The sequence below is a fragment of the Natrix helvetica genome (genome assembly GCF_964273705.1).
Source record: "Natrix helvetica genome assembly, chromosome: 3".
Lineage (NCBI taxonomy): Eukaryota > Metazoa > Chordata > Lepidosauria > Squamata > Natricidae > Natrix > Natrix helvetica.
The window spans coordinates 61,316,728-61,328,043 of record NC_138549.1 but is presented as its reverse complement, the minus strand read 5'-3'; positions in this window follow the sequence as shown (position 1 = coordinate 61,328,043).

Here is an 11,316-nt window from a genome sequence, read left to right as displayed (position 1 = left end):
GTGTTTGTATTTTCTATTTATTGATGTGTTTTTATTTGACTGTACACCGCCCTGAGTCCCTTTGGGGAGAGGGGGCGGTATAAAAATCTAAATAAAAGTAAAAAAGTAAAAAAAGTAAAGATGCTTAACAATTGGTTCATATTTATGATGGTTTCAGTGTCCTGGGTCACATGACAAGCAAAGTCAATGGGGAGACCAGATTCACTTAACAACCAAGTTACTAACGTAACAGCTGCAGTGATTAACTTAACAACTGTGACAGGAAAGGTCATAAAATGGGGGAAAACTCCAATTTTAACCTTAACTGTCTCACTTAGCAACAGAAATTTTGGCCTCAATTATGATCATAAGTACCTGTAGTTCCAGAATAAGAGTGGAACAATAAACACTTGAGAATGACAGGGATTTCCAGGGAAAATTTGTTTTTGGTGAAAAATATTTTATTAAATACTTAGAACTGATATCTACACATGAAATTTTGTTCTAAGAAAATATATTAAGATATCTGAACAGACCAAGGAAGATGTGGGCAATTGGAAAGGAGGATAAATGGGGCAAAAGAGGAAACACTAACTGCTGTACTTTCTTGGTCTTGAAAAACTGCAAAAAAAAAAAAGTGCATTTTAGGCCTACATGTACAAGTACTTTTTCCAGCATCAGAAAGACCTGTTTTTCAATTGCAGGAATGTGCTAGAAACAGTTAGAAGGCAATTTTTTCAACATATAACTGATTAAGGTTTTATTAATTTTAGGCAGCAGCACTAGCAGCAGAGGATACTAATAGACTAATTAAGGTCACAGAGTGGACTTGTTAACTTGTAGTTAGCATATATTAGGGATGTGCTGGACCGTGGAGAAAAGCATCTCAGAAAGAGATAGCTTGTTAGATACTCAGAAAGCTGGACAATATTTGATTTTAAGGTTAGACCTGCCAGATGGAGGACATGAGGATAAAAAGGAGAACTTGTCCTCCTTTTGCCTGTAATTTGAAAACCTATATTCAGGATAACCAGGAGAATCATTTAATATTTTTATATAATAAATTCTCTTTTTATGAGCTTCCAATCCCCTAATTTGGGGTAGAGATGGGATGACTGGATGAAGCTGAGCATTTACTGATGGGAATAATAATGCCATGTGGAATTCGCAGCATAATTTTTTTCCTTTGCACCCTTAATGAGAAACATTTGCCACTCCCTATGATTGAACTCTCAACCTTCTGAGTGGGAGGCAGAATAACAGAATTGAAAGACTCTTCACTACTAGACCACCACACTGTTCAATTGTTTTATATAATAAAGGTAAAGGTTCCCCTCACACATATGTGCTAGTCATTCCCGTTTCAAAGCCAAAGAGCCAGCACTTCCGAAGATGTCTCTGTGGTCACATGGCTGGCATGGACTGAGTCATAATTTAATTCAACAAGAAAGACAGTTTGTCTGCAAGTCAGTTTGTACCCAGGTGTGTGTATTTGTGTGTGTTTGTGAGTGTGTGTGTGTGTGAGAGAAGACAGAGACAGAAATTGGGGTCCTCAAGGCCAATAAGGTTTCCTTGCCCAATTTTGAATGCTGCTTTTTATGTACTCTATTTCTAGAAACTAATTTAGTTACAATATTTTTTTAAAACCTTCAAATACAACTTTGAACTGTGCTGTGAATTTTGACACAAATTATACTTTTTTAGCAGTGTCTTCTTATGTTTCCTTCCTTTTTTTGAATGGTGCTGTGACATTCACAGCATTCAATTACAAAAGTATTGCCACATTTCTCTCAGTAGATAGAGATAACTTCCAACATCATTTTATGCTTCTAACAGCATATTTTATAAGAAGGTGAAGTAGCATTTCAGTTTAAATGCTGAGATGAAATTACTCTTACAGTTTAACAGACCTGTAACAGGGGACTCTGAATGAATTTGAATGTAAAACTATAAGTGTAAAGGATATATTCTGTTACCAAGTTATACTCTCAGCAGCTTTAATCCTGTGTTTCATTGTAGTTGCCAGAAGAAAGTGCAAGTTTGTTAACAGATCAAGATTTAGATGTATCTGTATTTAGGTCATTCAATGTTTTAATATGGAATAATGACCTATATTATTAATATTTAATATTAATATTACTAATGATACTATTTTTTAAAAAGTATATCTGCTTGGCTTTTGTAAGAGTGGTCTGGACTTAAACCAACTTTACCATCTTCCCAGTCTTCATTTCTATCTTTTATATTCACAATCTCTTTTATTTCATAAATTAAGTTTTCACTGCAGACATTCCCTATAACTGTGTATTTTTTCCTTTCTTTGTGAATTTTTTTGTCCAGTGTTTTGAAGCAATTGTCTGATCTGTTTGTACATATTCCATTATCCAAGTGGATAATGTTTTTAAAATAATTATGCTATTTTATGCAGAACAAATTCCACTATTCTGTTTTTCTTGGTTTATTTATACTTAAAATATAGAACCATAGAATTTCAGCTAAATTTTCTTCTGTGTAAACAGTTTTACAAAATGAGCTTTAAATATATTTGAGGTTCACTGAGAAGGCTCTAATTATTCTCAATTCAATTGGCTTTATCAGATAATGTAATTTACACCATTTCATAATTCTATCTGGATTTTGATACATGGACCAGAATTGTGAGATTGGAGTTGTATAAAAATTAATAAATCAATAAAAAATGAATAGCTGGTTGGACAATTTATAAGTATGAAATTTATACTTTTCCTTGCCTATTACTCTCCCAGCAAAAAGGGTGCTAATACTCTGTTATATGTATATAATTTGTTATGCTTAACAGTGACGTGCGGTGAGGTTTATGGCTGGTGAGGCTGGTGACGTCATCAGCACGAGCCGCGGTCCCCTTCATGTTGACTCAGGAAGGCGGGGAATGGGACCACGTGTACAGGAGGCTGAAGCTGCCTCAGCCTTCTGCACACATGGTCCCATTCCCCTCCTTCCTGATGCCTGAGTCAACATGAAGGGGACCATGGAGCACGCTCCCCGGGACCACGGAGCACGCTCTGCGGGACCGCGACTCACACTCCGCGGTCCCCTTCATGTTGACTCAGGAAGGCGGGGAATGGGACGTGTGCAGGAGGGAGGCTGAGGCTAGAGGAGCCTCCTGCACACGTGGTCCCATTCCCGGACCACGTGTGCAGAGGCTCCTCGGCGCCTTTTCCCTTTTCCCTTTTTTTTATTTTCATGATGAGAGTGGTGAGGCTCTGCCTCCCCTGCCTCCCCTGACCGCACGTCCCTGATGCTTAAATACCCACAGTACACCTGATCAGGCTTATGCTGATTAACCTATACTCCTCCAGTGAATTTCATGTTTGAATTTAAATCTTCTCAGTCCAAGTCATTTTATGAGTAACTTTGGCTTTACATAAGAAGACAATGTGACTTAAATGAAAAGAAACTTATCATCCGGATAGTATAGAATGGATTCAGAATATGAGTCCATTATCTACCCTTTAAGAGTCTTTATTTTTCTAAAATAAAAAAGTGAAGCCATGTTTCCTTATGGTAAGCTTAAGATTTGACTTAATTCTGAATTGATATTCATAAATTATTTCCCTGATTTTCTCCTCCCTCCCTCCCTGTATAACTATATTGTATGTTTTTCTGTTGGTGTTTATAGTATTCCATTACTAAAGTAATGACTTTTTAAAAAGTCTGTGAAATAGAAGAGTTGCCAACTAATTTTTTTATGCTTATAAATTGTCACAAAATGTATATTTTAATAAAAAGATTTTAAAACTATATTTCCACAACTCATAAACACACAGGTTTTTATACTTCCATTTAATGCTTTTTCCATTAAGAAGAAAAATAGTATAATATTTAAATATGACTAAAGTACTAAGTCCAGCTACACATACCAATAATGCCTATAACTTAATGCTTGGAGGGGGGGAGGGCTGGGGGGGGAAGGAAACCAATTCCAAATTATAAAAAAATACAGAGAACTTCAGATGCAATATGCAACTGAGAAATACTTTTTTATCTGTTCGGTTTTGTGAAGATGTTAATCACTTATTTTTAAAGAACCTCAACTTCATGATAGACTTTTGACCAATTATGATGTACAGGTAGTCCGCAACTTACAACAGTTCATTTAGTGACTGTTCAAAGTTACAACAGCATTGAAAAAAGTGACATATGACTGTTTTCACACTTACAACCATTGCAGCATCCCGTGTCCATGTGATCAAAATTCAGATGTTTGGCAACTGATTCCTGTTTATGATGGTTGCATTGTCCTGGGGACATGTGATCACCTATTGCAACCTTCTGACAAGGTAAGTCAATCAAGAAACCAGATTCACTTAGCAACCATGATACTCATTTAACAATTGCAGTGGTTCACTTAACAAATATGGCAGGAAAAGTCGTAAAGTGGGACAAAACTCACTTAACAAATTTATCACTTAGCAACATAAAATTTCGGCTCAATTGTGGTCATAAATCAAGGACTACCTGTAGTGGATTTCTTTTTTTTCTCAGAACATTTTTATTTATTTTTTATTCTCTTACATACCATTTTAAGTATGCATTCACATAATTATTTTTCTTCTTTACATTTATCATTCTTATACATTTGTTATTCCATTTTATAGGTTATAATATAGGTATACAGTTTGGGTTGCTTTGTTTACCATCCCTTCCTCCTGTTGTAACACCACGTTATTTTCCCTTTCTTTTCTCCCTCCCTCCCTTTTCTACTTTCCTCCTCTCCTTTCCCTTCCTTCTTCCCTTACCTTTCTCCTACTCCTACTCTTCCCCTACCTGCCCTCTCTCCTTCTCTTCCTCTTCCTTCCATCCTCCTCTCCTTACCTCTTTCTTCTTTCCCCCATCTTCCTTTCATTCTCTCCTCCTCTCTCTCTTTCTTTTCTATTATTATAAGTGTCTCTTTTGAGTCTCAGTTTATGTTTCCTTGGAATGGTATTTCAGGAAACCCAAATATAATTAGTATCTTTTCTTGTTCCCTTACCTTCGCTAATCTATCCTAATTATATCCCCCCCCTCTTTGTATCTCTCTATTATATACAGTATGTACTTATGTATTTAATATTTTCTTTTCTGTTTTTCCCTTCTTTCCCCCCTTTTCCATTTAACAGTGCATTGCCTGGGTCCTGTATCTTCTTCCTACTTTCTTTTCTAGCTTGCTTTCTCTAGCCAATCATAAAATCTTCCCCATGTTTTGAAGTACTCCGATTCCTCTTTATCCTTTATTTTCATTGTCAACCTAGTCATCTCTGCACAATCTAATATCTTTTTTACTACCTCTTCATCTGTTGGTAGCTTATTTAATTTCCAATTTTGGGCAAATACAATTCTTGCTGCTGTAGTTACATGTATAACCAAATAGGTATCATCTTTCTTAAATTTCTCTGGGATAATACCTAGTAAAAATATCTCTGGTCTAAATTCTTGTTGTAACGTTTTCTTTAACCATACTATTATCTTAGTCAAGTATTTCCTTGCTTCTGCACATATCCACCACATATGATAATAGGAACCTATTGCTTGTTGACACTTCCAACATTTCACTGATTTATCTTTATACATCTTTGCTAATTTGTCCGGTGACATGTGCCATCTATAAAACATTTTATATAAGTTTTCTTTGTAAGCTGTTTACATGGTTAATTTATAGTTCCTTTCCCATAGCTGTTGCCACCTTTCTAACTCGATTGTGTAACCAAAATTCCTTGCCCAGATTACCATTGTCTCTTTAACCACTTCTTCTTCTAACCTAGTTCTTAGTAGGTAGCTATATAGTTTCTTATTTTTTCTTCTGTTCCCATAAATATCTTATCCAACTCCGAACTTCCTAAGTTCCCTTTTATCTTTTTCATACCTTGATTGTATTTGCAATTGTGAAAACCATCCTATATTAATCCCTTGTTTTTCTAATTCTTGTTTTTGTTTTAGTTCCCCACTTTCTGTTAAGATATCTTTGTATCTAATGACATTTTCCATACTACTAATATTTGGATGTCTCAATGCTTCCATCGTTGAAAGCCACATTGGTATTTCTAAATAGTGTTTCCCTTTCACTCTTTCCCATATTGTTAACAATCCATTCCTTACATAATGTCTTTGAAAATAGCCATGTGCCTCACTTTTACCATACCACAAAAAAGCATGCCAACCAGTTGCAAATCATGGCCTTCCAGTGTCAATAAACTTGTATTACTCAGTAAGATCCATTCTTTCATCCAAGATAATCCCGCTGCTTTATAATATAATTTGGTAATCCAAATCCATCTCGAACTCTTGCATCTTGCAACATTTTTATATTAATTCTAGCTTTTTCTCCCTGCCATATATTTCTCCCTTCCCCACTATTTTATTCATGCTTTCAAAGTATTTTTTCTCTAGTTTTAGCGGTTTTGTTTGAAATAAGTATAGCAGTCTTGGTAATATATTCATCTTTACTACTGCTATTCTTTCCATCAGTGATAATTGCAGGTTTTTCCATCTTTCTAGATCTATTTCTATTAGTTTTCTCACCTTATAATAGTTATCCTTCTTTAGTGTTACACATCTTGATGTCAATTGAATATCCAAATATTTCACTTTTTTCACCACTTGTATGTCCAGTTTCCCCATCAACTCTCTTTTCTGTTTTTCTGTCATATTTTTCACCAGAATCTTTGTTTTATCTTTATTAATCTTCAAGCCCTCTACTTCTCTATATTATTCTATTATTTTGACTAGTTTTGGCCCCGTTTCTATTGGATCTTCCATAATAAAGACCAAATCATCTGTGAATGCCTGTAATTTATATTCTTCTTTCTTGACCCTCATCCCTTTTACCTCTTTATTTTGTCGTATTTCTCTATTCAAAATCGCTAGTGTCAGTATAAATAATAATGGGGATAGTGGACATCCTTGTCTAGTTCCCTTCGTGATCTATATCTTCCCTGTCATGGCTATTGTATATCGTCTTCATCATACCTATGAATCCCTCACCAAATACCATCATTTGAAGTTGTGTTATCATAAATTGCCAGTTCACATTATAAGGCCTTCTGTGCGTCCAGAAATAACAGTGCCATTTGCTTCTCTGGGTGGGCTTCATAGTACTCTAGTATGTTCAATACAATTCGCATATTGTCTCTGATCTGTCTCTTAGGGAGAAATCCATTTTGGTCTATATGTATAAGTTCATTTAAAAGTCTCTTCATTCTTTCTGCCATTATTGATGCAAAGATTTTATAATCTACATAGTTCTATAGTTTTTAACTTGTTGTAGATCTGTCTCTTCTTTTGGTATAAGCGTTATATATGCCTCTCTCCATGTTTCTGGTATCTTTGCCTCTCTTAGTAAGTCATTAAATAATTCCAGCATTATATTGCTTAATACTTCTTGTAGTGTTTGGTACAGTTCTGCCGGTAATCCATCTGGTCCTGGTGGTTTCCTCTTCTTTTGCCTTTTGATGCCTTCTATTACCTCCATCATTGTAATTCTTCCTTCTAATGCCTTCTTAAATTTTTTTGGAATTTTAGTTATTTTAGTTTTCTCTAAGAATTGTCTTATTTTCCCTTCTGGTACCCTCTCTTGTTGATACAGCTTGTTATAATAGTTCTCAATTATTTTTTTCTTTTCTCCATTTGAATGTTGTAGATTCCCTTCTTCATCCACCAATTGGCTTATCAGCTTTTGTTTTCTTTCCTTTCTCAACTTGTAAGCCAATGTCCTAGTTTATTTGCATTTTCAAAAAAGGTTTGTTTCACCAATTTTATTTTGTTTGCCAGATCCTCATCAAGTTCAGTTTATGTCTTTGCAGTTCCAACACCTTTTTTACTTTTTTATTTTGTGGATTTTTCTGCAGCTCCATCTCCAGACTTTTATATTTTAATTCCAATTTCTTTTGAGTTTGTCTATTCTGTCTGTTCTTTTTCCCTACATATGTCATTGTGAGGCCTCTGATATATACTTTACAAGTGTCCCATACATTCTGTAATGATGTGTCTTCCTTTCTGTTTTCCTAGAAGAAATACACCAGTTCTTTTTCCATATATTGCTGGAAACATTTTTCATTTAATATTCTTGAGTTTAAAGTCCATCTCCCCTTTTTCCTCTGTCCCTTCCAAGTCATTGTTATTGGGTTATGATCAGCCCATGTGCTTATGTCTATGTCTATCTTGAGTGTTTTGAGTATTAACTGTTTAAATCCTTATCATATCTATTCTTAAGTAGGATAAGTGTCTGTTTGAATAGAAAGTGTATTGTCTTTTTTTCGGGTGTCTTATTCTCCAAATATCTTGCAGATTTAATTCTTCCACCATTGTGAAAAATGTTTTGGATAGGGTTTTCCTTGGCTTCTTGTTCATCTTTGTGGATTCATGGTCTATTCCATTGTTTACAATTGCGTTAAAGTCTCCTAGTATACATATATCTTCATATTCATATTGCATTATCTTTTTGTGTAGTTTTCCAAAAAATTCTGCATTTGGAGTGCATATATGCATTTGGAGTGCATATTGCTACTAATAATATCCTTCTCAAATTCCTCCTTATCTCCATCATCAGTATTCTCCCCTCCCTATCTTCAAAAATTATATCTGATTGAATTGTCTTTCTAATGTATAGTGCTATTCCCTTTTTACTTTGGTCAGCCAGAGTTGTGTATAAATTACCTACCATATTTTTGGAGTATAAGACGCAGGTTTTTGCCTCAAAAAAGAGGCTGAAAATCTGGATGCATCTTATACATTGAATAAAGCATTTTTTGCCTCCTGAAGCCCCGCCCCTTCACCAAAATGGCCGTGCATACCCTTATGGAGGCTTTCAGAGAGTTTCTGTGGGCTGGGTAGGGCAGAAATGAGCAAAAAACAGGCCATTTCCCCCCCCCCCCCAACCCCCAGCAGCACTTCATAAGCCTCCGTAAGGCTATGCATGCAATTTTTTTGATGAAAAAGGGCCATTTTTTGCTCGTTTTTGCCCCCCCCCCCAGGAGCACTTTGCAAGCTCCCCCAAGGCTATTCATGCCTTTTTTGGAAAAAAGGGCCCGTTTTTGTGAAAAATGGACCGCTTTTGGGAGGTTTGCAGAGTGCAAAAACTTTTTTTTTCCTTTCGGAAAGCTCTTTGACTGATTGATGAGAATTAGATTGATCAAGTGCTGTGCCAGCAGAAACAAAGTCAGGTGCTGCAGATTGTTAGTGATTTCCTTCTCTAGCATAGATAAATGCACCTGGAAACATCTACGTACCTACCTACTCTCTCTCTCCCTCCCTCCCTCCCTACTGTATTTCTCTCTCTCTCTCCCCCTTTATATACCTACATACCTACCTACTCTCTCCCTCCCTACCTATCTACTGTATTTTTCTCTCTCTTTTTCTATTTTTTTAAAAGAATTTTATTGGTTTTTGAACATTTATAGGGAAAGGTGAACAGGGTACAAAGAAAATTTTGGCAGCTCCCGTGCCAGTGGTAGAAATCCCCCCAAATCTCACAGTTTTTACAATGTTAAAAACAACGTATAAAAGATGAGCATAAACAGAATCTTGTTATACATTATATCATCCATATGTTCAATCATCTCTTTCTTTGTCACTTTCTAGTATATCAACAATTATCATTGTATTTCAAATACATTCATTTTTGTGACCTGAGCCTTTTCGATATTGCTCCCTCCTCCCTGTGCCCAGGTGGAGCCACAGCCCCCCCCTTCATATCTTGCACATTACTACCTTTTTCACCACCTCCCCTATTTTCGTCCTCTAGGAGGGAACTATGTTTTTTAATGAAGGCTTCAGCCTCCTCCACTGTATTAATTCTGATTCTGTTTCCCTCCCAAAAAATCAACATTCCCTCTGGCAATAACCATCTAAACCAAACTCCTTTATTGTATAATTTCTTTGATAAGGAGGAATACTTCCTCCTTTTGTCCCTTATTTTTTTCGGAATTTGCTTTAGAATGGTGATTTCTTTATCTTTATATTTTAATGGTCCCTCCCTTTGGGCCCCTAGCACCTCATCCCTAGTGGTCCTCCTAATAAACTTAACATGTACCTCCCTTGGAACGTTATGTGTTCTAGCATATGCTGAATTAATCCTGTAAGCCAGATCCATATCCCACCACAACTGTTTTTTTTTATTTCTCTTAATATATTCTGCTAAAATTGTACTCATAATATCCTTAAGATCTTCATTTTCTGTCTCTGGTAGGTTCTGGAATCTGAGAAAAAAGGACATTCTTTCAAGTTCTATTTTTGTAATAAAATTTTCCAATTCTAAATTTCCCTTCCGGACTGCCTTAACCTCCTCCCCCAATCCAGCCGTGCCCTCCTCCAAAACCCCAATTCTTTGTTTATTTTCTGTTAAATGTTGTTGTACATCTCTGAGTTCATCTTTAAGATCTGCCACCTCTTTTTTCAGCTCATTTTGACCCCTCATAATTTCCTGAAACATTTGGTTGACATATAGTTCTTTTGAGCTCTCTCCAGTCCCTTCTTGTTGTAACAATGAAGTAATCTTCGTCTGCTGCATGCTTGGACTGGAGGTGGCAGAGGGAGGAGCTGAGAATGACTTGCCCGTTGGAGGTTTTTTGGGCCCCATTTATCTGCGTTCAGAGATGATAAGTCTTTTACCAAGAGAATGGTGTCAGTGGAGCATGCAGCTGTGTCGGTCCCAGGAGGCAGGCAAATCCAAAAGTAAAAAGTTAGTTCTCCTTCACAGTTCCAAGGCACGAAGGTACACCAGAAAGAGGAAAAGTCAAATAGTCAGAATTAATCAGGAAGACCACATAATGGGAGAGGTCCAGAGCGCCTTCAGAGGGGGGATTAAGACAATTACCAGATTTTTTTTCCAAAGGTAGTTTCAAAAGGCAGACTTCATTTGTAGATATAAAAACAAAGATGGAGGGTCGCCATCTTGGCTCCTCCTTTCGCAGGGAGAAGAACAAGGAGTTCCATAACGTTTTTTCCTTTTAAGAAAACAGCTCAGCGATCACCTCTTGCAGCTGTGATATCAATCATTCTCAGATAGTTAGTACAAGTGGCATTCTCTCTCCCTTCCAATATATAGAGAGATAGTTCAAATGCCGCTTTGTCCGAGGGGGTGGGGGTGTAAAGAGAAAGAAACACCCCCCTCTAATCCTCCAGTTTCAAATAGATTGAACAAAAACTTACAATAGTCTGCTGCTTATCTGTTAACGATGATTAAGGAGATTAGGGTGGTTCTCTCCCCACTGGCATTTCAGCCGCTCTTCTTTCGCTTAGCACTTTCCTCCCAGAGCCCATTCGGTGAGCCCGCAGCTGTCTCATGCCCCCCCTCCGCTCCCTGGCACTTGGGGCGAGGCTGGA